Here is a 27,283-nt window from a genome sequence, read left to right as displayed (position 1 = left end):
CTGGTTCAACTGGAAGTCAGCATGCAGAAGAATGCGAATTGATCCATCCTTATCTCCTTGTACTAAGCTCAAATCCAAATGGCCGCATAAAGCCAGACACTCTGAAGCTAATAGAAAAGAAACTGGGGAAGACCCTTGAGGACATCGGTACAGGGAGAACGTTTCTGAACAGAACACCAATAGCGTATGCTCTAAGAGCAAGAATTGACAAAAGGAACCTATAAAATTACAAAGTTTCTGTAAGGCAAAGGACACCATCAAGAGGACAAATGGGCAACGAATAAATTGGGAAAAGATCTTCACCAATCCTACACCAGATAGAGGGCTAATATCCAAATATATATAAAGAACTCAAGAAGTTAGACTCCAGAAAACCAAACAACCCTATTAAAAAATGGGGTACAGAGTTAAACAAAGAATTCTCACCTGAAGAACTTCGGATGGCGGAGAAGCATCTTAAAAAATGCTCAACTTCATTAGTCATTAGGGAAATGCAAATCAAAACAACCCTGAGATTTCACCTTACACCAGTCAGAATGGCTAAGATTAAAAAGTCAGGAGACAACAGGTGTTGGAGAGGATGTGGAGAAAGAGGAACACTCCTCCACTGCTGGTGGGGTTGCAAATTGGTACAACCACTCTGGAAATCAGTCTGGCGGTTCCTCAGAAAACTGGGCAGCTCACTTCCAGAAGATCCTGCTATACCACTCCTGGGCATATACCCAGAGGATTCCCCACCACGTAATAAGGATACATGCTCTACTATGTTCATAGTAGCCCTATTTATAATTGCCAGATGCTGGAAAGAACCCAGGTATCCTTCAACAGAAGAGTGGATGCAAAAAATGTGGTATATATACACAATGGAGTACTATTCAGCCTTTAGAAACAATGAATTCATGAAATTCTTAGGCAAATGGATGGAGCTAGAGAACATCATACTAAGTGAGGAAACCCAGATTCAAAAGGTGAATCATGGTATGCACTCACTAATAAGTGGTTATTAACCTAGAAAACTGGAATACCCAAAACATAATCCACACATCAAATGAGGTACAAAGAAGAAAGGAGGTGTGGTCCCTTGTTCTGGAAAGACTCAGTGAAGCAGTATTCGGCAAAACCAGAACGGGGATGTGGGAAGGGGTGGGTGGGAGGACAGGGGAAGAGAAGGGGGCTTACGGGACTTTCGGGGAGTGGGGGACTAGAAAAGGAGAAACCATTTGAAATGTAAATAAAAAATATATCGAATAAAAAAAAGAGTTGAGAAAGGAGAGAAAAGGAAGGAACCCAGGAACATAAAAACCTAGCCATTCTTAGGAATAATAAAAGCTCTTCCTTTGTGGAAGGAACAGTTAAAAAAAAAGTTATACTAATATAAGATGTTGTAACTCTGAGAATCTTCTTCAGAAATCTTTAAGAAGGCATTAAGGAAATATGGCTCAATGATTGTATTAACAGAGCATGTGTTCACTTGTACATCCATTTCCCATCCCTTTCTTATAATAATACTATTGAAATGCTTAAGTTAAGTTGAAAAAATAAATCATCCGGAATTAATTATGATTAAACCAGGTGGGTATCTGCTCCACTATTTGATTGCCAGGAAAATTTTATCTATTTGGCCTTATGGTGCTGCAAAGGTGAATACATACCGTCAAACAGCCCCTCCTTGAGATTCTTCGGCAAGACACTACACACTAATAGCAACTGGTGGAAGCACAACTATATCTGAGTTGGCATCTGAAGAACATAGGACATAACCTTTGACTTAGCTAACAATGTTTATGAATACAGGCTTGACCTCAGACTAAGCTTTAAAACATTGAAGTCATCTCATTTTTTATTCTTTACACTAAAACATAGAATAGAATTTTAACATTAAATTTTTAAGATAGTATTTTATTGTTTTAAAAGGTAACAGAATAGAAAAGCAGTTAGAAATGTAGGAGTCTTTCAAACTTTAGTTAAAGAATGAAAACATACTTAGTCACCATTCAGTATAGAGGCAGGACATTATAATTGCACCAATATTCTAGTGCATTTCTGAATTGTCTATTGATAATCATGAACACTTAGCTTGACAGGAGAAAAGAGAAAATCCCTTCTTTGTTTTCATGTAAATCCTTTCTTTCACAACTGTAAATCTTAATTTATCAATGATGAACCTGTTAAGAAAATTGTTCAAAATGAGCTTTGCTACCAAAAGCCAGAAGGAGCCACATCCATTCTCAACAACAGTGATACTATCCTGTAGATCATGCTGAGTTATTATCATTTCATATATAATAAGTACCAAAAATCTCATTTCTTGTGATTATATATTACCCTGTTCTATTAATACTCTCCTATATTTTCAGACTTTATTTTTCTATACTGCACTCTCATTCCTGAACAATTAGCTCAACATCAGACTCATCTGATCTACTGTGCAGCATTCATTACATTTATTTAATATTTTAATTATCTTATTCTTATAATTTATATAATTTCTTTGGACTATTTCTCAAATTTCACAGTGAGTCTTTCAGTTTCTTTCGATATAATTTGTAATTTGTCTAAATTTCATAACAGAGTACTCAAAGCAATATAATAGTTTGAAAAATCCAGTATCTAAAAATAATACGTAGGTTTTTACTCGTAGAATTCCTCTTTCTACAAATCTGAATTTAGAAAGGCATCCTTCTCTGAGTTGTTCAGATACTTTAACAATCATAATTGTCTTCAGAGAAGATTCATTACTCCATAAGATACTCGAGTTTACCTTTCCAGTCCCTTGGAGACATTAGTATGAATAGATACATATAAATGTATATGATGAGATAGTTATTTAACCATTCACATGAGCGAAGTGTGGGGTACGTATCCACACAATGTCTATCTAATATTATAGACTCATGTGTAATTTTTCTTGCTTCTCTTTCTGCCCAGAGACCAAAAAAGTTTATTATGTAAAATGATGAGAAGATCTCACCTGGCTTTCATGATTGCAAGTGTGAGACAGCTTTTCTGGGCCTATTTCAACAGAGAACATTAATGACCACTTTGAGTAGGGTCTTCCTTTCTCTAGGATACTTTAGGAAATATACTCTAACCTCTCACACCTTCCTCTGACATCTTAAACATAGGAAAAGTAGAACAGTCTCAACCCTCCTCTTCTCCTTGCACATTTTAGCCTACGTTTATCTTATTATTTTGATATGCGTAAGAATTCTATCAACACTATTGCTCTGAAGTATTGCTTGAAGTCTGGGATACTAATTTCCCCAGAAGTTCTTTTACTGTGGAGAATATTGCTTTAACTCTGTTTAGGTATGTGCCTTGAATTCCTATTCTTTCCAAGACTTTTAGCATGAAAGGATGCAGAGCAATAGTGTTAAAAAACTGCATGGTATTGGCACACGGACAAGCAAGTGGATGAATGGAATAGAATTGAAGACCCAGAAATGAATTCACACACCTATGGTCACTTGATCTTCGACAAAGGAGCTGAAAACATACAGTGGAAAAAGGATAGCCTTTTCAACAAATGGTGCTGGTTCAACTGGATGTCAGCATGCAGGAGAATGCGAATTGATCCATTCTTATCTCCTTGTACTAAGCTCAACTCCAAGTGGATCAAGGACCTTCACATAAAACCAGTAACACTAAAACTCATAGAAAAGAAACTGGGGAAGACCCTTGAGGACATCGGTACAGGGAGAAAGTTTCTGAACAGAACACCAATAGCGTATGCTCTAAGAGCAAGAATTGACAAATGGGACCCCATAAAATTACAAAGTTTCTGTAAGGCAAAGGACACCATCAAGAGGACAAATCGGCAACCAACAAATTGGGAAAAGATCTTCACCAATCCTACATCAGATAGAGGGCTAATATCCAATATATATAAAGAACTCAAGAAGTTAGACTCCAGAAAACCAAACAACCCTATTAAAAAATGGGGTACAGAGTTAAACAAAAAATTCTCACCTGAAGAACTTCAGATGGCGGAGAAGCATCTTAAAAAATGCTCAACTTCATTAGTCATTAGGGAAATGCAAATCAAAACAACCCTAAGATTTCATCTTACACAAGTCAGAATGGCTAAGATTAAAAATTCAGGAGACAGCAGGTGTTGGAGAGGGTGTGGAGAAAGAGGAACACTCCTCCACTGCTGGTGGGGTTGCAAATTGGTACAACCACTCTGGAAATCAGTCTGGCGGTTCCTCCGAAAACTGGGCACCTTACTTCCAGAAGATCCTGCTATACCACTCCTGGGCATATACCCAGAAGACTCCCCACCATGTAATAAGGATACATGTTCTACTATGTTCATAGCAGCCCTATTTGTAATTGCCAGATGCTGGAAAGAACCCAGGTATCCCTCAACAGAAGAGTGGATGCAAAAAATGTGGTATATCTACACAATGGAGTACTATTCAGCCATTAGAAACAATGAATTCATGAAATTCTTAGGCAAATGGATGGAGCTAGAGAATATCATACTAAGTGAGGTAACCCAGACTCAAAAGGTGAATCATGGTATGCACTCACTAATAAGTGGATATTAACCTAGAAAACTGGAATACCCAAAACATAATCCACACATCAAATGAGGTACAAGAAGAAAGGAGGAGTGGCCCCTGGTTCTGGAAAGACTCAGTGAAACAGTATTCAGCAAAACCAGAACGGGGAAGTGGGAAGGGGTGGGTGGGAGGACAGGGGAAGAGAAGGGGGCTTGTGGGACTTTCGGGGAGTGGGGGGGCTAGAAGAGGGGAAATCATTTGAAATGTAAATAAATTATATCGAATAATAAAAAAAATAAGCAAATATCTACATAGGAAAAAAATCTTGAGTATTATAAAGGCTCAAGAGAAGTAACCAGTCTCAGGGTAAGCTATAAACAGCCCAATCCAAGTTATTAGCTATTTAAGTGCATATTTCCCTAACTGATAAGGGAATTTCTCATTCAGACTTACTTGCATCTAAAACCATAGCTTAATGGAATTTACTTGACAACATGTAAACAACTTCTTTCTTATGGATTCTGCAGATTTCACATAACCATGTATGCCTAGAGTTTGCAAATCAAATGAACATCCAGGAGTTGAAAACATTATTTAGCTTAACTTTTTGTATTATCTGCTTTTTGCTAATATCAAATATTTGTAATAATCTAATTGTGTATATCTATTCTGTACTGCATGATTATTGTCAACAATGTAGTTTATTCTTTCTCCACATCGTCAAAAATATCGTTCAATAGACAAATTCATAAATAGATTAATTCATTCATTAACTATGAATGGGTGGGTACTTGAAGACATTAAAAGATATTAATAATACCCTCTGTTCAGTAAGTGTATTTTAAAGAAAAACAAACCTGATACTCTGTAGTGTAGGAATTCTCTGTGTATATGTAATTCTATATACTCATAATTAATAATAAAATAAAGACATTGTTAAATTTCTTGACATTTATTTACTAAATTAAATGTTTGTAAATGAGGTCTAATGGAATTTCTTCAAAAAAGGTGAAATGAATTTAAGAAAAGTTTTAAACTGACTCAAAGAATGAAGGTATTCTTTTAAGCTATGCTTAATTACTATCAGTGTTACGGAGAACAATTATTTTTTTTTCATATATATACATATATATATATATGTATAATTTCTTTTTTTTTCATTCTTTTTTTTATTCGATATAATTTATTTACATTTCAAATGATTTCCCCTTTTCTAGCCCCCCCCCACTCCCCGAAAGTCCTGTAAGCCCCCTTCTCTTCCCTGTCCTCCCTCCCACCCCTTCCCAGTTCCTCGTTCTGGTTTTGCCAAATACTGTTTCACTGAGTCTTTCCAGAACCAGGGACCACTCCTGCTTTCTTCTTGTATCTCATTTGATGTGTGGATTATGTTTTGGGTATTCCAGTTTTCTAGGTTAATAACCACTTATTAGTGAGTGCATACCATGATTCACCTTTTGAGTCTGGGTTACCTCACTTAGTATGATGTTCTCTAGCTCCATCCATTTGCCTAAGAATTTCATGAATTCATTGTTTCTAATGGCTGAATAGTACTCCATTGTGTAGATATACCACATTTTTTGTATCCACTCTTCTGTTGAGGGATACCTGGGTTCTTTCCAGCATCTGGCAATTATAAATAGGGCTGCTATGAACATAGTAGAGCATGTATCCTTATTACATGGTGGGGAATCCTCTGGGAATATGCCCAGGAGTGGTATAGCAGGATCTTCTGGAAGTGAGGTGCCCAGTTTTCGGAGGAACCGCCAGACTGCTTTCCAGAGTGGTTGTACCAATTTGCAACCCCACCAGCAGTGGAGGAGTGTTCCTCTTTCTCCGCACCCTCTCCAACACCTGCTGTCTCCTGAATTTTTAATCTTAGCCATTCTGACTGGTGTAAGATGAAATCTTAGGGTTGTTTTGATTTGCATTTCCCTAATGACTAATGAAGTTGAGCATTTTTTAAGATGCTTCTCCGCCATCCGAAGTTCTTCAGGTGAGAATTCTTTGTTTAACTCTGTACCCCATTTTTTAATAGGGTTGTTCGGTTTTCTGGAGTCTAACTTCTTGAGTTCTTTATATATATTGGATATTAGCCCTCTATCTGATGTAGGATTGGTGAAGATCTTTTCCCAATTTGTTGGTTGCCGATCTGTCCTCTTGATGGTGTCCTTTGCCTTACAGAAACTCTGTAACCTTATGAGGTCCCATTTGTCAATTCTTGCTCTTAGAGCATACGCTATTGGTGTTCTGTTCAGAAACTTTCTCCCTGTACCGATGTCCTCAAGGGTCTTCCCCAGTTTCTTTTCTATTAGCTTCAGAGTGTCTGGCTTTATGTGGAGGTCCTTGATCCATTTGGATTTGAGCTTAGTACAAGGAGACAAGGATGGATCAATTCGCATTCTTCTGCATGCTGACCTCCAGTTGAACCAGCACCATTTGTTGAAAAGGCTATCTTTTTTCCATTGGATGTTTTCAGCCTCTTTGTCGAGGATCAAGTGGCCATAGGTGTGTGGGTTCATTTCTGGATCTTCAATCCTGTTCCATTGATCCTCCTGCCTGTCACTGTACCAATACCATGCAGTTTTTAACACTATTGCTCTGTAGTATTGCTTGTGGTCAGGGATACTGATTCCCCCAGATTTCCTTTTGTTGCTGAGAATAGTTTTAGCTATCCTGGGTTTTTTGTTGTTCCAGATGAATTTGATAATTGCTCTTTCTAACTCTGTGAAGAATTGAGTTGGGATTTTGATGGGTATTGCATTGAATCTGTATAGTGCTTTAGGCAAAATGGCCATTTTAACTATATTGATTCTACCGATCCATGAGCATGGGAGGTTTTCCCATTTTTTGAGGTCTTCTTCCATTTCCTTCTTCAGAGTCTTGAAGTTCTTGTCATACAGATCTTTCGCATGTTTGGTAAGAGTCACCCCAAGATACTTTATACTGTTTGTGGCTATTGTGAAGGGGTCATTTCCCTAATTTCTTTCTCAGCCTGCTTATCCTTTGAGTATAGGAAGGCCACTGATTTGCTTGAGTTGATTTTATAACCTGCCACTTTGCTGAAGTTGTTTATCAGCTGTAGGAGCTCTCTAGTGGAGTTCTTTGGGTCACTTAGGTAGACGATCATGTCGTCTGCAAATAATGATAGTTTGACTTCCTCCTTTCCAATTTGTATCCCTTTGACCTCCTTATGTTGTCGAATTGCCCGAGCTAGTACCTCAAGTACAATATTGAAAAGATAAGGAGAAAGGGGGCAGCCTTGTCTGGTCCCTGATTTCAGTGGGATTGCTTCAAGTTTCTCTCCATTTAGTTTGATGCTGGCTACCGGTTTGCTGTATATTGCTTTTACTATGTTTAGGTATGGGCCTTGAATTCCTGTTCTCTCCAAGACTTTAAGCATGAAAGGATGCTGAATTTTGTCAAATGCTTTTTCAGCATCCAATGAAATGACCATGTGGTTTTGTTCTTTGAGTTTGTTTATGTAGTGGATTGTATTGATGGATTTCCGTATATTGAACCAACCCTGCATTCCCGGGATAAAGCCTACTTGATCATGGTGGATGATCGTTTTGATGTGTTCTTGGATTCGGTTGGCAAGAATTTTATTGAGTATTTTTGCATCGATGTTCATAAGGGAAATTGGTCTGAAGTTCTCTTTCTTTGTTGGATCTTTGTGTGGCTTTGGTATCAGCGTAATTGTGGCTTCGTAGAAGGAATTGGGTAGTGTTCCTTCTGTTTCTATTTTGTGGAATAGTTTGAAGAGTATTGGTGTTAACTCTTCTTTGAAGGTCTGGTAGAATTCTGCACTGAAACCATCTGGTCCTGTGCTTTTTTTGGTTGGAAGACTTTCTATGACTCCTTCTATTTCTTTAGGCTTTATGGGACTGTTCAGATGGTCTAGTTGGTCCTGATTTAATTTTGGTATTTGGTATCTGTCAAGGAAATTGTCCATTTCCTCCAGATTCTCCAGTTGTGTTGAGTACAGGCTCTTGTAGTAGGATCTGATGATTTTTTGGATTTCCTCAGTTTCCGTTGTTATGTCTCCCTTTTCATTTCTAAGTTTGTTAATTTGGATACTTTCTCTGTGCCCTTTGGTCAGTCTGGCTAAGGGTTTATCTATCTTGTTGATTTTCTCAAAGAACCAGCTCCTGGTTTTGTTGATTTTTTGTATGGTTCTCTTTGTTTCTACTTGATTGATTTCGGCCCTGAGTTTGATGATTTCCTGCCTTCTACTCCTCCTGGGTGAAATAGCTTCTTTTTGTTCTAGGGCTTTCAGGTGTGTCATTAAGTTGGTAATGTATGCTCTCTCCATTTTCTTTTTGGAGGCACTCAGGGCTATGAGTTTTCCTCTTAGCACTGCTTTCATTGTGTCCCATAGATTTGGGTATGTTGTGTTTTCATTTTCATTGTGTTCTAAAAAGTCTTTAATTTCTTTCTTTATTGATTTATTCTTGACCAAGGTATCATTGAGTAGAGTATTGTTCAATTTCCACGTGTATGTGGGTTTTCTGTTGTTTCTCTTGCTATTGAAGACCACTTTTATTCCATAGTGATCAGATAGGAGGCATGGGATTAGTTCTATCTTCTTATATTTGTTGAGGTCTGTCTTGTGACCAATTATATGGTCGATTTTGGAGAAGGTACCATGAGGTGCTGAAAAAAAGGTATATTCTTTTGTTTTAGGATAGAATGTTCTATATATATCAGTTAAATCTAATTGGTCCAAAGCTTCAATTAGTTTCATTGTGTCCTTGTTTAGTTTCTGTTTTCCTGATCGGTCCATTGAGGAAAGTGCAGTGTTGAAGTCACCCACAATTATTGTGTTAGGTGCAATGTCTGCTTTGAGTTTTAATAAAGTTTCTTTTATGAAAGAGGGTGCCCTTGCATTTGGAGCATAGATGTTCAGGATTGAGAGTTCTTCTTGTTGTATTTTTCCTTTGACCAGCAAGAAGTGTCCCTCAGAGTCTCTTTTGATGACTTTGGGTTGAAAGTCAATTTTATCTGATATTAAAATGGCTACTTCAGCTTGTTTCCTGAGACCATTTGCTTGTAAAATTGTCTTCCAGCCTTTTACTCTAAGGTAGTGTTTGTCTTTGACCCTGAGGTGTGTTTCCTGTAAGCAGCAAAATGTAGGGTCCTGTTTACGTATCCAGTCAGTTAGTCTGTGTCTTTTTATTGGGGCATTGAGTCCATTGATGTTAAGAGATATTAAGGAATAGTGATTGTTACTTCCTATCATTTTTGACGTTATTTTTTAAATTTGATTGCTTAACTTCTTTTGGGTTTGATGAAAGGTTACTATCTTGCTTTTTTCAGGGTGAAGTTTCCCTCCTTGTATTGGTGTTGTCCTCCTATTATCCTTTTTAGGGCTGGGTTTGTGGATAGATATTGGGTGAACTTGGTTTTGTCGTGAAATATCTTAGTTTCTCCATCTATGGTGATTGAGAGTTTTGCTGGATATAGTAGTTTTGGTTGGCATTTGTGTTCTCTTAGAGTCTGCATGAGATCTGCCCAGGACCTTCTAGCCTTCATAGTCTCAGGTGAAAAGTCTGCTGTGATTCTGATAGGTCTTCCTTTATATGTTACTTGGCCTTTTTCTCTTACTGCCTTTAATATTCTTTCTTTGTTTAGAACATTTGGTGTTTTGATTATTATGTGACGGGAAGTATTTCTGTTCTGGTCCAGTCTGTTTGGAGTTCTGTAGGCTTCTTGTATATTCATGGGCATCTCTCTCTTTAGGTTAGGGAAGTTTTCTTCCATAATTTTATTGAAGATATTTGCTGGCCCTTTAAGTTGTAAATCTTCACTCTCATCTATGCCTATAATCCTTAGGTTTGGTCTTCTCATTGTGTCCTGGATTTCCTGGATATTTTGGGTTACAAGCTTTTTGCATTTTGCATTTTCTTTAACTGTTGAGTCCATGGTTTCTATGGAATCTTCAGCATCTGAGATTCTTTCTTCTATTTCTTGTATTCTGTTGTTGATATTTGCATTTCTGTCCCCTGATTTCTTCCCAAGGCTTTCTATCTCCAAAGTTGTCTCCTTTTGAGTTTTCTTAGTTGTTTCTACTTCTGATTTTAGATCCTGGATGGTTTTGCTTAGCTCCTTCACTTGCTTGTTTGTGCTTTCCTGTAATTCTTTAAGAGATTTTTGTGTTTTTTCTTTCATGACCTCAGCCTGTTGACCAAAGTTCTCCTGTATTTCTTTAAGAGATTTTTGTGTTTCGTCTTTCATGACCTCAGCCTGTTGACCAAAGTTCTCCTGTATTTCTCTAAGTGTTTTTTGCATTTCCTCCTTGTTGGCTTTTGTATTCTCCTGTATTTCTTTCAATGATTTTTGTGTTTCCCTTGCAAAGGCTTCTAACTTTTGATCCATTTTCTCCTGAATGTCCTTCATGTGTTCCTGTACTAGCATCATGACCAGTGATTTTAAATCCAAATCTTGTTTTACTGGTGTGATGGGGTATCCAGGACTTGCTGGTAGAGGAGAATTTGGTTCAGATGTTGCCATATTGCCTTGATTTCTGTTAGTGACGTTCCTGCGTTTGCCTTTTGCCATCTAGCTCTCACTGGTGTTACTTGGTCTTGTCAGTGCTGGACTCACCAGTGCAAGCTGCCCCTTCCCCGTTGGCCTCTGGTGCACAGCTTACACTCTGCACTGCCTGTAGACAGGGTGCTGTTGTCCAGGCTGTTCAGATCCCGAAGCAGGCACCTGAAGGCTCCCGCTGGGGCCCGCAGGATTTATTGGAGCACACCGACTTCTCCCAGCTGGCCGCCCGGAAGCCCCCACTAGCCTCTTGAGGGACCTGGAGATGTGGCGGCCACCCAGGCTGATCTGAAGCGGAGAGAGTTGACCTGAGGGCTTCTGCCTGAGGCCTTGCCCCAGATTGTGTCTGTGGGCCAGATGGAACCCGTGTGCACCCCCAGGGAGCTCCGAAGGTGTATGTTGCTGTGACCTCCCCTGTGTTCCGCTCACTCCGCTGGGCAGCCGATTTCCCCAACCGGGCTGGCTCACACTAGGTTAGCCTTGTCGCCCGGGCCCTGAGTCCAGGCAAAAGCCTGGGAGGCCAAGGTCCGAGCAAAGTTCCCCTAGGGCTATGACTGTTATTTGGGTCCGCCAGGTGACCCGGATGGCGGGCGTGCGCGTCCGCGCTCCCCGAAAGCACCGGGAGAGTCTGTTGTGCTAATAACCTCCTGGGCGGGTTGACACACAGATGGCCCACCAAGCCGCCCAGTTCTTGGGGTCAGTCCTGTGCCTTTTGGGGCCTAGACCCCCGTTTTGTTATCCTCAGGCTACGCTTGTTAGCAGTCTCTGCCCTCCCGAGCACTCTGGCTCCTGTAGGCAAAATGGCGGCGCGTGTGCCGGCCGGGGCAAAAAAAAAAACTCCTGGCTGGGTTGGCGCCCCGATGGCCACTCGAACAGCCCAGGGCCTGGGTGCAGGCCAACGCCTGTCTGGCTCAGACCCCTGCGGTGTTGGGCCTAGGATTATGTTTGTGTACCTCAGTCTGACCGATCTCTGGAGCCCGGGATCAAAATGGAGGTGAGTCTCTCCTGACTGGCGGGAAGCCGAGTTCTGAAGTGGCTTCCGTGCAGCGAAAGGCTCCGCAGAACCGCAGTTGCTTGCCGCCCGGCTGGTCAGCGAAGGTCAGTGGTCATGGGCGCAGGGCCTAACTGGACCCTGTGTCGCCTTGGTTCCACCGCTGATGGCCCTTCAGCTAGAGCAGCCACTGCTACCGCTGCCGCTGCCGCCAATTATTTATTTTTTATTTATTTATGTTTATTCAATACTTTATGGCACAGTCCTTAACTATTAATTAGATGTTTTAAACTAAGGAAAATGATTTTTTGCCTATAGCTGCATACCAGTAATTCTACAAAATCTTTACTTTTATTTGGAAGGAACATTTGAAAGGTAAATATTTGAAAGTGTAAGTCAAAATAAAATCAAAGCATAAAACCTCTCCCTATATTGAAATTATTTTCATGACACGTATTTCCTTCCTGCTCCTACATGTTTGCCCTAACTTTATTTTAAAGTATCCTCATGTCTAAACTGGATTTGCTACTGTTAAAACAAGTACTCCTTCAATATTTAGTGTTTGTGTCAACTTGTAATATATTATAATATATCATGAGTATCATATAAGAAAAGATATCTTTAGAAAGAAATGCAATTGAGAAAAACTCAGTCAAAAAAGAAATGTAATGTTCAAATAAGAAGATTTTAAAGAAAACATCTGAGTATGTTTCTATTTTTGAGTGTCTCTTACTATAAAAGTACACTTAATATTGAATCTTGGAATTTTATTTTCAGATTTAAAAACCTTAGTGTTTATGATTGCTTTTAACAAATTCATAAAGGACAGAGCTAAAATTTTAAAATAACTTGATATCACAGGAAATCGTTTTTTAATTTTGAAAAGTTTTAAATTTACACAAGTCTGAGGAATTATTTTTATCTGAGTATTATGTGACTAGTTTATGTTAACATTCAATTAAAATTTCTAGTATAAAGAAGAAAAGAAAGGGAGTAGCTTTCTCTACACATTCAGTGTTTATCTCCCTTTACTAAGAATTCACACTGGGACTACAATGGCCTAATGGTCACCCAGCACACTGTTCCTGTTTTCTCGGGTGTCTATAACATATTCACAGTTTGTAATATTAGACTTCCAGTATCATGATAAACTAGGAATGTTTCACATATGTGTAACTAATACTTTAGAGAATATTAGGAAATAAAAGAAGCCAGGTCTTTATCAGGCAAGGAGCCTATTAGACATTTTAGACGTAAGCAATTGATTAAGCTTTAGAAGGCTCATTGTATGTGATAGCATTGTTCGCAGGTACTTCTATAAGAGCTTTAGTCTCAAGGTAAAAACAGACAATTTGCTTTGTAGGATGTATATTTTACTCCTAAGAAGGGCCTTCTATAGATCACATTGAAATGATGGAGGTCTTGATTATAACCTTTAATAGGGAGAGAAAAAATGAAGCTGATTTTTCAAGCCAAGAAAGGATCACACTGATGGATGCATGCCTACAGACAGCAGTCAACCTGGCTGGATCTTACTTCAGGATCTCCACACAGACAGGTCTTTGTTATTGTGACTTGTGCCAACTGCTTTTAACTCTTCAGAGGAACGAGGACAGAATCAGTAGCAAAGCAGCCACAACCTATTCTGGGAATTCTCCAAATCGCTACAACTCAGAAGCGTTTCTGTCTGCACACATACACACATCAAAAAAATTAAAAAATAATCCATTCAAGAGAAAAGACTACATAATAATGTATCTGCTATTGGGGGAAAGTTAAATCACTATATAAAAAGCATTGTTCCAGAAACAGGGAAATAATAAAAGGCAAAATACATTTCTTATTTATTTTCAGAAGATACTGCAGTAATTACATTTTCAACAGAACTCTTTTTTGCGTGCCATTATATTTTTTTCTCATTAGAACATGATGTGAATCAGTGATAATAGTACTAGTTTAATGTCATGTCACTATAAAGTCAAGTCCATTTAATAATAGTTCTCTGAGGAACTCAGTTCCTCAGGTAATATTTCAGAGCCACTCTTTAAGGTAAAGACATTGTCTTAGTCAGGGTTTCTATTCCTGCACAAACATCATGACCAAGAAGCAAGTTGGGGAGGAAAGGGTTTATTGAGCTTACACTTCCATGTTGCAGTTCATCACTAAAGGAAGTCAGGACTGGAACTCAAGCAGGTCAGGAAGCAGGAGCTGATGCAGAGGCCATGGAGGGATGTTTCTTACTGGCTTGCTTCCCCTGGCTTGCTCAGCCTGCTTTCTTATAGAACCCAAGAACACCAGCCCAAAGGTGGTACCACCCACAAGGGGCCCTCCCCACCTAATCACTAATTGAGAAAATGCCCCACAGCTGGATCTCACGAAGGCACTTCCCCGACTGAAACTCCTCTCTCTGTGATAACTCCAGCCTGTGTCAAGTTGACACACGAAACTAGCCAGTACAGACATTTTTTATCTTTTTTTTTCAACCAAGGACAATTAATGAAAAAAGAGGTACTTAGTTGGCATCTAGGAAAATTTAATTCAATGGTTTCTTTTGCTTAAAAGCTGAATAACTCTAAACAGGAATGGCTGGGATACCACAGGACAGGCGAGAATATGTGCTGTTATTTGGTTCCATGCATGTGTTGTCAGTGACAAGAGATTTTCAGACATTTTTAGAAAATGACATATGAGAGATTAAGACATTAAAATGATGACTACATTGGCCATTTTTATAGCAAGTAAGCCAGCCTAAATATTCTTCTATACAATGTTACTTATGTGTACATGATATCGAAGTTGACTATTCAGTATTAGATACCTAGTTAGGAGATTTAATTGGGAAAGTGTATTTCTCCCTCTCTCAATATCCCTTAGTTGTCTGTAGTTCTTTGTCAGTGGTTGAGGCCCTATGAAATTTCCTCTGTAAATGTTTAGAATATGTTTAGAGATTGTGCTGGTTCAGTGGCGGTTGACTGCGCTAGCCTTGGATAGTTGACTAGGTTCCCAGTATTAGCATGATACTATTACTGAGTGAACCTTATGCCCATTGAGAAAGATGCTGGTATCCATGCTATAATCACTTCCTTATGGTTATTGTGCCCTGAAGGTGTTCATAATTTTTAGGCACCATAGCTAAGAATGACTATTGATTATTTTGCTCCCTTTGGAAGATTTTATGGCGCCTTTGAGTGTATAAGGGCTAGTCCTCAGGGTGAGGGTTTTCAAATTAGGTCAAGCTCAGAGGCTTGTATCCTATGTTGAAAGTTTCTGGTTATCCTCAGCAATTGAGATTTGTCTTATGTTTCTGTGAGGGCTTCAAAAGCAACACAAATAGCCTATTAACTTTTGGGAAGTTCTTGGAGAATCAGGAGCAAGATCTCAAAAGCGGGGGGGGGGGGCTTCCTCAGGATTGGTGCTGGGATTCTGTTAAATAGTCTAGAACAGAGCCTTGTCAGCATGGGCTTAGCAGATGTAACATAAGCTCTATACGTCTGTTCATTAGACATATATGTTATAATAGGTAATATTCACTAAGTACATTTCTCACCAGTTTTTCATACATCCTTACTATAATTTCCTTTTCCTCCGTCGCTCCTTCTATTTACCACCCTCTCAGTTATTTCATTTTCCACTCCCCCCAAACCCTTTTCCCTTGCTGTTTGTTTATTTCCCACCGCTATATGGACCTTACCCTCATATGACAGCTTACCTGGTTTGCTGGCAGGAGTGTCTTGTGTGATGGGAGGAATCAAACAACCAAGTGGGAGGAGAGAGGTTACAAAGAGATAGACTGAGAATCCAAAGGAATTATGAAAAGAGGGGAAGGAAGACTGCAGCTGGTGTTCTGTTGCAATGTCGGGAATGTGACTTGGGTATTGAATCTGGGAAAACAGGGCTACATCTTCATTACCCCTCCATTAAAGGCCGTTGGTGTTGTTTGTATTCCCTACCTATTGTAAATAGAGATACAATGAACATGGCAGAGGTGTTATCTGTGGGACAGGATGTTGAATCTTTTGGGCATATACCAAAGATTGATATTCCTGGATCATATAGTAGATTGGCTTTTAGCTCATTGAGGATTCTAAGCACTGATTTTCAGAGTAGCTGGATCCAGTATAGTCCCACTAAGAATGAATGAGACATTTTTACCTTTTTAACAGAGGACTTTTAGTAAGCCTAAGACTTAACTTTTCGGCTATGATTGCTGGCCTGTGAAGTCCAGAGATGTACATATATCTGTCCTATAACACTGGGATGAGGACCTGCATTCCTGCCATACATGGTTTTGATATTTTTCCTGAAGATTTGAACCAGGTTTGCTTTCACCATACCTCCTGTTGCCAATTAAGCCATTTCCAAGGCCCATCTTCATTTTATGTGTAAATTTTTTCCTCTCTCCCTCCCCCCTCTGTGTGTGTGTGTGTGTGTGTGTGTGTGTATACAATCCAGGAAATGATACTATTGTGTTTATCCAAATTTGGACGGTGAGATGTTATCAAATGTTTTAATCTCCAAAATTACCATTGTTCACATAAAATGCTGGCATTTGTAAGCTTTGAATCTAACTATTCATAATAAATTAGTCAAAAAAAAAAAAAAAAACAAACCTTCCTGAGCCTCAACCCTAAACAATATAAGACCTAAGAAACATAGGGAGAAAAGAAATAATAGAATCAAAATTTATTGTTTGAAATTCTGAAAGAATGGGAAAAAATGATAAAAAATGAATTGTTTGAAAAACAACAATGCACTTCGTTGATAATAGTTTATGAAAACTCTTTGACAATTAGTCAAAAGAAAATTGAATTCATACTATATACATTGCATATATATGATTTGTAATAATAATTATTAAATCTCAATTGTATGTATTTGTATACTAAAGTCATTTCAAACTGTATATGAACATATCATATGTTATATCACAAATTGTAAATCAAAAATCAAAAATTTTCATGACATTAAGAAAGATCATATATAAATTCAGGCTGTCTATTTAGCTGTATGGGTCAATATGTTTTTTTATGTTTAACTCTTTGGGAAAATTCATACATTGTATTAAGGCTATATCCAATGCCTTTCATGTACTACCAGATTCATTCAAGGACAACCAGCAACGTTAACACATTCTTAAAATTTAAAATATATTTGGAAGCCAATAATATTACTACTTTAAACTCATTCACTTGAATTACTTTTGATAGATTGTTTCTAATACATCAGTCTATCAAATAATACATAACAGTACGATAAATTAAATATATTCATCAAATACATAAAGAAAAAGACATCCAGTATAGTATTCCTATATCAAGAAAAGTCTGTTTTACTGTTGACTTTATACTTCTAAGCTATGTCTTATAAAAGCAATTCTTAAGAAGACTGCACTCCCAGAATGTGTGGATAAAAAGATATGTCCAAATGCATGATCAAGGACCACAGCTTTTCCCTAGAATTTTACTCCATATCAACAAAAAGCAGCAAGAGTTGAGATCAGAAAAAGGCTATGAAGATAAGATTCATAAACTCATAAGCCTGTGTATCTGTAACGTACGTATGTGTAATAAATGTTTCCCAACCGTCACTTACAAAAGACTAATTTTAAAAACAGTAGATAGCCTACATTTCAGTTCACAATGTTTTCTTACAAGTGGTGCTGCCCTAAAAGGGGTTATATACAGTATTACTTACAGACTGTAATGTATGTTTATAAAATAGGATTCTTTCTTCATCTGAACAGACAAGGTGATTATCTGTTATAAAATCATAGTACTTCAGTTTTCACAGTTTTGTTATATATTCTGACAATCAAAAATTTAAAAACTTATTGACATCTCAGAAAAATCAGAATATTATGAAGAATGCTCTGGTTATATAAAGCCTACTTCCTATTCTCCTTGGATGCTCTTTTAAGAGTGTATTTTTCTCTATTAAGATGCACATTTGCCCTTTTATGGAGATTAACCCTCTCCAAACTCTCCTAAACTCTCTGTAAAATCTTGACATGAAAGATCTTAGAGCCACACCCGTGCCTCTCTTTCCCAAACCTAAGTGTTTGAAATCTCCTCGCTCCCACTGTAAGAGTGAGGAAAAACAGAAGAAAATGAACAATGACAAACACGAGGCATTTGGAAAAAATAAATTGTTTCACAAAATGTTAGCAAACTGTCATTGGAAATGAACATTTTTTAAACTGTTTCTGAGTTCTAACCTCAATCAAATACGCTTTGGCTGACTGGTCCATTCTGAGATAAAAATCTCAGCATGTCACCTTGGTTTCATTTAATTATTACAAGCAAATACCTCTGGGAGGTAGTAGTTTTACAAACATCTATTTTCTATATCATGTACACTATTTTCTTCCTTAACAATAGACTGCTTCCTAATAATCTGTTTTGACAGTAGTTACATATAAATACTGTGTTAAATATTTTTAGTCAGGAGAGAGTATGGACACATGGGCACAGTGGTGTGGGTCTTGCCTAATTATATGCATTATACGATTTGCTATTGTTAGAAACCATCTTCTATTCATTTAATAAGGCTTTTGCAAATTGGCAGATAGCATTTGGGCTAAAATACACACAGGATATTTGCAATGAAAAAGATAAAATAGAAAAAAAAATCTCCTCTGCCTTTTCTCTAGTGTAGAGCAATTTGTCAAGTAATTAGCCAACCTAATTAAATTTTTGTAGCACTAATCAAACGAATATGCTAAAATTTTCTTTGCACAGCCAGTTTGCTGTCTGCTTGCATTTAACTTGATGGTTTGAAAGGGGCCCTACTCTGTCTGCCACTCCACTTAATAACCTAATTTGCATTTTATATTGGTAAATCAAATTAAGCACCAGTGGCTTTTAGTATGATTGACTGTGGTCAGGCCTTTTCAGATGGGACTTTTTCACAGAAAATTAGGCACATTTTAATGTGACTAGGGCTGTGCTTTCTGTGTTCAGCAAACTGTATTCACTCAGCTAATTAAAAGTGCCTGCCTCCTCCACCCCTCCGTATGATAGATTTATCCAGCTGGTGTGTCCATTTTCTTTTGTACAATTTCTTGATGGAAGTAGTTTTCGCTTAAATATAAGATTGTCTAAGCAACACTTTAAACCTATTTGCATGAACCATATAAGCAATACTTTGTTATAACGGATTACTTTGAAAAGGAGGAGCAACTGTGTCTAAATGCAGGCAACACAAAAGAGGTGACAGGTTTTAGCTACTAGTGAGCAGCCTCAAACCGGGAAGTCCCTGTCTGTTCTTATCTAGTAATGTCCGATTCTGATTAGTGATTCCTTATGCTAATAATGGAAACTTCTAATATTGTTTATCTATTTACTTAATTAATTGTAAAATATATATATATCATTAATGAAGAAAATGGAATAAGTACAAACTGAAGAACCACTCTTGGGGCTGTGTCAGACTCACCGGTAATTGGTGGAAAAATGACTCCAACAGGTTGTCCTCTCCCTTCCAGGTAGACATTATGACACATAATGCAAATAAATATACACAAATACACATAAATAAATAAATATGTAAATATCTGTATTTCTTAAAGTAGCACAGATATGCATACTGTTTGCAAAAGCATGGATAAAGCTTTCTTGGAAGCTAAGTCAAGCTTGCTTTGAACAGAATATTTTCAAGTATCTGCAAGAAGACAAATAGATTTCTAAACAACACTAGTTTAAACTAAGATAATTAACATGTGACTAACAAAGTCTTCCCACATTTATTTAAAAAAAATCACTATTCATCTTGGCTTGTTTCTTGGTTTGTTTGTTTGTTTGTTTGTTGTTGCTTGATAGCCAACCATGTGGCTATAAGTACCAATCAAAAAGGATGTGACAGAGCCGGGCGGTGGTGGCGCATGCCTGTAATCCCAGCACTCTGGGAGGCAGAGGCAGGTGGATTTCTGAGTTCCAGGCCAGCCTGGTCTACAGAGTGAATTTCATCAGGACAGCCAGGGCTATACAGAGAAACCCTGTCTCAACAAAACCAAAAAACAACAACAACAACAACAACAACAACAAAAAGGATGTGACAGTGTAAGCACGCAGGGTCTTTGATACAGGAGAGGGTAAAATCACATTGGAAAGCCTAAAAGGAAGTGTACCATGTTGATTTACTGATGTCCTGTGCTCTGAGTTTTCTTAACAAAAGTACAAGATGAGTGGACTAAATAGGACCACACTTCAGCTCTCTTAGAACCGATCATTAAAACAAATCATTAATTAAAAAAGAGAATTTAGATTTCAAAAGAGATGATGTCAAATAAGACAACTACCAGAGCAACAGTTGGATTTTGTGTTTTCCTTTAATTAAATTCATGATAAATTTGCTCTGAAACTTCAGCCTAGTCCATAATTTTTTTTCATAATTCTAAAGAAAAAAATAGAGGTTCTATGATGGCAGTGCTCGGCCTGATTGGGCAGGGGCACATTTCAAATCCTGAATTTCTCAGACTTCGGATTTCTCCTGAAGACTGCCATTTGCCTCACCATTGAAGAAGGCTTTCTTTTAAAACTACTTTCCTGGATGAATGCACTGTAGAATTGATCTTATCTGCCACTTACATGAGCTGCACAGCTACAATATGCCTTATTCTGTTTCTCAGACTCCATTATTTTTAGTAACCTTGCACTGATATGAATTGTAACCTAACATCCTGTTTAAATTTCCAGATCAGAACAGAGTACTCAGTCTTATATACTGAATGTATAATGATGAATGGCATCATGACATTGGATGTCAGATGTACGTCTCAGTGTTGCATCACTAAATATGTTAAATAGCAATACAAAGCCATTGTTGCTATTACAACAGTGGTGACACTGCCTCACATTCTGTCCTTAGTGTACTCAAGAGTTGGCAATAACTTTACTCACTTGTATTTTAATATAATATCAATATTCTTTCTCTAGATTATGAGAACAAAATAAATTTCAAAAATTGCTAGCCATTTAAATTTAGTAAATATCCTTTATTTTGTTCATTCTTGTCTTTTATTGTTGTTTGGGGTTTAAAAGACATAAATAAGCCAATGTATTAGAAGAGATAATAACATATTGGTCATTTAAGATTGCTAGTACAGCAAACACATCAAATGATATAGAAAACAGTACATTATGTTTTGTTGTGGTTTTAATTTTATAATTAAAAAAGTACAATTCAGAATTTGGCGCAAGTATCGTGTAAGGGATACCTCCTGTTCTCCATACAGTTTTCTCTGATGAGTAAGCCTTAAAAAATAATAGATTGCTGCATGAGGTGTATATGTGTGTACACATGTAGGGGCATATGCACATATGTATGCATATGTATGTGGAGACTAGAGGCTGATATGAAATGTATTTATTGATTTCCAATTTATTTTTTGAGACAGAGTCTCTGAATCTGGAATTTACCAATTAGATAATCTTATTAAGATGGAAATGAAACCAAGGGATTCCCTTGTCTCCTTGTCCCCTCAGTGTTTGGGTGACAGGACCATAACATCTTTCCATACTTCTACTTATGTTCTTGGGGTCCAAATTCTGTTCCTTAAATTGCAAATGCATGGCAAGCACTACAGTAACTGAGCAATCTCTTTTCAGATTAGTGAATTTTGGAACAGCAAATGATTAATCCTTATGTAGAATATGAAAACTAAGAAATCTACATTAGGAAAATGTGTATTGAGCTTATGACATTTTATTACATGATTAGATTCCTATAAACACAGTCAAGCTATAGGGAAAAGCTGGGCCATGAAGATCAGAGTTGGGACTAATGCTTAGCATGTTTGAGGCCCTGGGCTCAATACACAGAACTAATTATAAAAATAGCCAAAATAACAGTTGTAGTAACAAAATACTAACAATATTCTCTCCCTGAATTCCCCCCATTTACAGTCACAGCCATGTCTATCCTTTATTCTCTATTAGCTGTTAACTGTCATGACCACTAATCTTCTATCTTTTTATCATTTCAAGGATATTATGCAAATGGCATTATTTAGTCTGAATTTTTCAGATTCATATTGTTTTCAGTTGGGAAATAAATTGTGGTATACCGTAACAGCCAATCATTTAAGAAGGTACACATGAAGGAATGTTGCATTTTCTAGACAATTCTTATATGAGAACCTGTATATGTAATGTTTTTAAAAACATGGTTTGAATTCTGGAGTAAATGTCCCAGAATTTAATTAACACGCATTGTTAAAGTGTTAAGAAATTGTTGAACTCTTTTCCAGGATTCACATACCATATTACAATCCCTCAGAATTTTCATACTGGAGAGATTCAGTTTCTCTACATACTCACCAGCATTTGATGGCTTTATTTTATGAAACTGGTGGTTAAATTAATGAATAGTTATGTTATAACTATCATTGTACTGTTACTGTGCCTTTTCCTAAAGACAATACTTTAAGATATCTTATATAGGAGCAGCCTGCTATCCTAGAGGGATTTCTAGTCTCCTGCTGCATCTCCTCTACCTCCATCAGACTCTTAAACCATACAAGTAAGCTTCCCTTCCCCAACCTATCTTTCCTGCTCTCTGAGATGTCTGAGCCAAACTATGCTGTACTGAGCAGCCTGTCATCCCAGGGAGACATCCATTCTCTTGCCACCTTTCTGTCTACCTTCTTCTGATCTGAGGCTCCTGAACTACACAGAACTGCAGGTCAAAAGCATGCAGCAGCACAAGGATATTCATAAGAAGCCTGCCACACCAAATCAATGAAGTTTACCCTCCTCCCAATACTTACTACAAGAACATCCAGGGACCAAAACCATCCATATGGCTAAAGGACCTCCAAATAACACAATTAACAAGAGCCAGGGCAATATGATACCTCCAAAGCACAGCTATACAACTACAACAAGCCCTGGATATTCTAATACAACTGAAACACAAGAGAATGACCTTAAATACACTCTTATTCTCCTGAGGAATATCGAACCGCTGAGAAGCACCAAAAGAAATGTTCAACATTCTTAGTCATTAGGGAAATGAAAATAAAAAAAAAAAAACCTACGATTTCACCTCACACTGGTCAGAATAACTAAGATAACAAACTCAGGAGACAGTAGGTACTGGAAAGGTTAGAGAGAAAGAGAAACACTCCTCCACTCCTGGTGGGATTGCAAGTTGGTAAAACCACTCTGGAAATCAGTTTGGCAGTTCCTCAGAAAACTGGGCATAATACTTCTGGAGGACCCTGCTATACCACTCCTCTACCCAGAGGATTCTCCAGCATGTAATAAGGACACATGCTCCACTATGTTCATAGCAGCACCATTTATAATAGCCAGAAGCTGGAAAAACCACAGATGTCCCTCAGTGGAGGAATGGATACAGAAAATATGGTATATATACACAATGGAGTACTATTTAGCCATTTTAAAACAATGAATTCATGAAATTCTTAGACAAATGGGTGAAACTGGAGAATATGATCCTGAGTGAGGTAACCCAATCACAAAAGAACACTCATGATATGCACTCACTTATAAGTGGTTATTAGCCTAGAAGCTTGGAATACCCAAGACACAATTCACACATTCAAATGATGCCTAAGAAGGAGGAAGAACAAAGTATGGATCCTTGGGTCCTTTGTAGAAAGGGGAAAAAACACCCACAGAAGGAGATACAAAGTCAAAAGTTTGAGCAGAGTTTGAGGGAAAGACTATCCAGAGAATACCCCACCCAGGAATGGATCCTATATATTGTTACAAAACCCAGACACTATTGTGGGTGCCCACAAGTGTTGGCTGACTGGAGCTGGATATAGCTGTCATCTGGGAGGGTCTCCTAGTACATGACAAATACAGAGAAGGGCACTCTCAGCCAGTCATTGAACTGAGCACAGGGTCCCCAATGGGGGAGCTAGAGAAAGAATCCAAGGAGCTGAAGGGGTTTGTAGCACCATAGGAGGAACAACAATGTACTCCAAGTCATTGGAGTCACCAAGTACTCCAAAAGTTCCCAGGAACAAACCATCAACCAAAGAGTACACATGGAATTACCCATGGCCCCAGACACATTGGCAGCAGAGGATGACCTGGTTGAACACCAAATGGGGGAGAGGCCCTTGGTCCTGGAAAGACTTGATGCCCTAGTGTAGAGGAGTGCCAGGACAGGAAAGCAGGGGTGGGTTGATTGGGGAAAGGGAGATGGTTGGTGGGATTTTGGGGGGAGGGAGGAACTAGGAAAAGGAACAATATTTGAAGTGTAAATAAAGAATATACCTAATAAAAAAATAAAGATGATAGAGGCCTTTAAAGATGAAATGAATAAACCTTTTAAAGAAATGCAAGAAATATTTACTTAAGGAGTGGGGGGTGTGGGGGGAGCCCCGTTAAGGAGTGGGGGTGTGGGGGAAACCCCCTCATTGAAGTAGGGGAATGGGGAATAGGATAGGGGGGTTGTGGATTGGAAACCAGGAAAGAGGATAACATTTGAAATGTAAATAAATAAGATAACTAATAAAAAAATAAAGGAAACAAACCCCTAAAAGACATAGAGGAAATACAATTAAAGAGTTGAAGGGAGTAAATAACACTGTGGAAGACATGAAAGTGGAAATAGTGTCAATAAAAAACACAAACCAATGAAATCCTGAAGATTGAAAACCTAGGGAAGAGAACAGGAATAACAGATTTTATCTACTGTTAATTTGCGTTCTTTTTGATACCTGCTTCCACATTTCTTGGGACTCCAATGACAAGAATATTACCTCTTGTCCAGCAGTCTGAGTGAGTCTGGAAGACTTATGATTTTTTATTTCAGCATATTGTCCTCAATATTTAAATGAGAATCTATTTTGTCTTCAAGTGCCCCACTGTTCTGTGTAGGTCCTTTCCATTGTATAATTGAGTTCCTGTGTAGAATTTTTCATTTGAGTGTATTTTTAAGTCACAAAATTTCCAATCAATTCACCAGACTTTCTTTTTATTTCTTAAAAATGTTTATTTCATGTAGTACAAGGAATTGGTTAAAATTTTTTCAAGAGTGCTTTTTAAAATGCATTCCAGATAATTCTGACATTTGTTTTGTCTCAGTACTGATATCTAGTAATTTTTTATTTAGATTTTTGTTGCTTATGATATGATAGATGATTTGCAATTAAAATCTGCAACTTTTGGGGTTCATTATAAATCTCTGGATCATATTTACATATTTAATTTAGCCCTCTCTTGACAGATTTCTGTCATGAAAAAATAGGAAGAATGTTATTGACAGGTGGCAAAGGAATTCAAGACGTCCTTTCAGACATTGTCATTATCCATAAGAACAATGAGGGTCCCTGGCTTCTAATTATGTCTTAACTGAAGCTACCCTATGTAGCAAAAGGAAAAGAATCCCACAAATTTTCAGGCAGCTCCACTGACACCATAGGGAATGCCAACATTCTGGTTGAGTAGAACTCCTGAACAACCACCCAGGGATACTATAGCAATGAAGGAGCATGATAGCTTCTTACATCCCATTTATGTAGAAGCAAAAGATCAGTATGTGTTCTTCGGTGGCAAACATGATATTTGGAATTACAGGCACATGTCTAGACCTGACCTACAGAAGTATTAACATGCTTACATGATATTAGCCAATTCCAAAGGAAACACAGCTGAAATTCTCCAGATTTGCTGTGCTTTATTCTATGACTCTCCTACTTGATCCCTTAGGTCCAGTACCCAAGAGAGGTATTCAGGAGTCGGGGTCTGCTTCTCTTACCCAACATTGTCATAATTAGCATCTTTTGTTCCTATATACTTGTTACTACAAAAAAAAGCATCATTTACAAAACTTTCTTTCAGATAACTACTTAGTAGTCATATGTAGAGTTTTACATCATAGGTGGGATCAAGGATTAATGGGATTCTTTTTATTATTATTATTATTATTATTATTATTATTTGTTAATCCTTTTTTACAGTCAAGTCTTCATCCTCCTCCTGGTCTGCCCACCCCCTTCCAGACTGTTCGCCATCCCATACCTCATCCCCCCCCGCCATCTCCGAGAGAATGTCCCAAACCATCAGCCTTCCCCCCACTCCCTGGGGCCTCAAGTTTCTCCAGGGTTACATGCATCTTTTCTGACTTAGCCCAGACCCTGTAGTCCTCTGCAGTATATGTGTTGGAGAACTCATTTAAGCTCATGTATGCTGCCTAGTTGGTGGTCTAGAGTCTGAGAGATCTCAGGGGTGCAGATCAGTTGAGACTGCTGATCTTCCCAATGGGACACCCTCCTCCTCAGTTTCTTTCAGCTTTTCCCCAATTCAACCAAAGGGGTCCCCAGCTTCTGTCCATTGCTTGAGTTCTATTATTTTCATCTGACTCTTTCAGCTGCTAAATATAAACAATTTACTAATGAAGAATTAGTTCAGTGTGCACCGACATATGTGGGGCATACAACATTGTGCTATCCCATGTCTGGAACAATATTAACACTGAAATAATTTCTAATAATTAGATGAATATAAATATCCTAATGCAGTGTTAATTTTCATCTCATTAGAACTGATATCAGTCTTTTCATGTATTTATGACCTATTTTAATTTTTCTTCTGACAAATTTCTACTCTTCTTGTTTTTCTTCTTATTAATGTATGTGAGTCATATTTAGGTATTAACTAATTTAAATTATAGACAAATGTACATGCTTTCTAATTAATGTTAGTTATGCACTCAATGCTGCATTTTCTTTATAGAAAAGGTATCTTAATAAGTAGGAGTATACTCTGATGACAAAACTGTACTACAGTAAATTTATAAGCCTAATCATTTGCTATTTTAACTGTGTATTCTGCATGTGTGCATGTGTGTGTGTGTGTGTGTGTGTGTGTGTGTGTGTGTGTGTGTGTGTGTCTGTGTCTGTGTGTTTGCATCCACACTTGCAAAATACAGAAGAGGATGTGGTATACCCTGGAATTAGAGATACAGGTAGTTGTGAGGCAACTGACATGGGTACTGGGAACCAAATGAAGGTTGTCAGTAAAGAGCAGTGTGCTCTCTAGAGTTTGGTTTTAATATTAAAAATAAAATCCTCCACAGAAGGTCCTAATCATTCATAGCTTTTTTAACTTTTTTATTCATTCTTTGTGAATTTTGCATCATGAGCCCCATTCACCCTATGCTTTCATATCTGCCCTCGGTACTTGGAACCTCCCTGACAAAAGAAATTTTAAAAAGTCTTGTTGAAGCTGTAGTGTGATAAAAGGTGTCTTAGAGTATTCTTCTG

This window comes from Apodemus sylvaticus, chromosome 16, assembly GCF_947179515.1.
Source record: "Apodemus sylvaticus chromosome 16, mApoSyl1.1, whole genome shotgun sequence".
Lineage (NCBI taxonomy): Eukaryota > Metazoa > Chordata > Mammalia > Rodentia > Muridae > Apodemus > Apodemus sylvaticus.
This window is presented reverse-complemented; position numbering follows the sequence as displayed.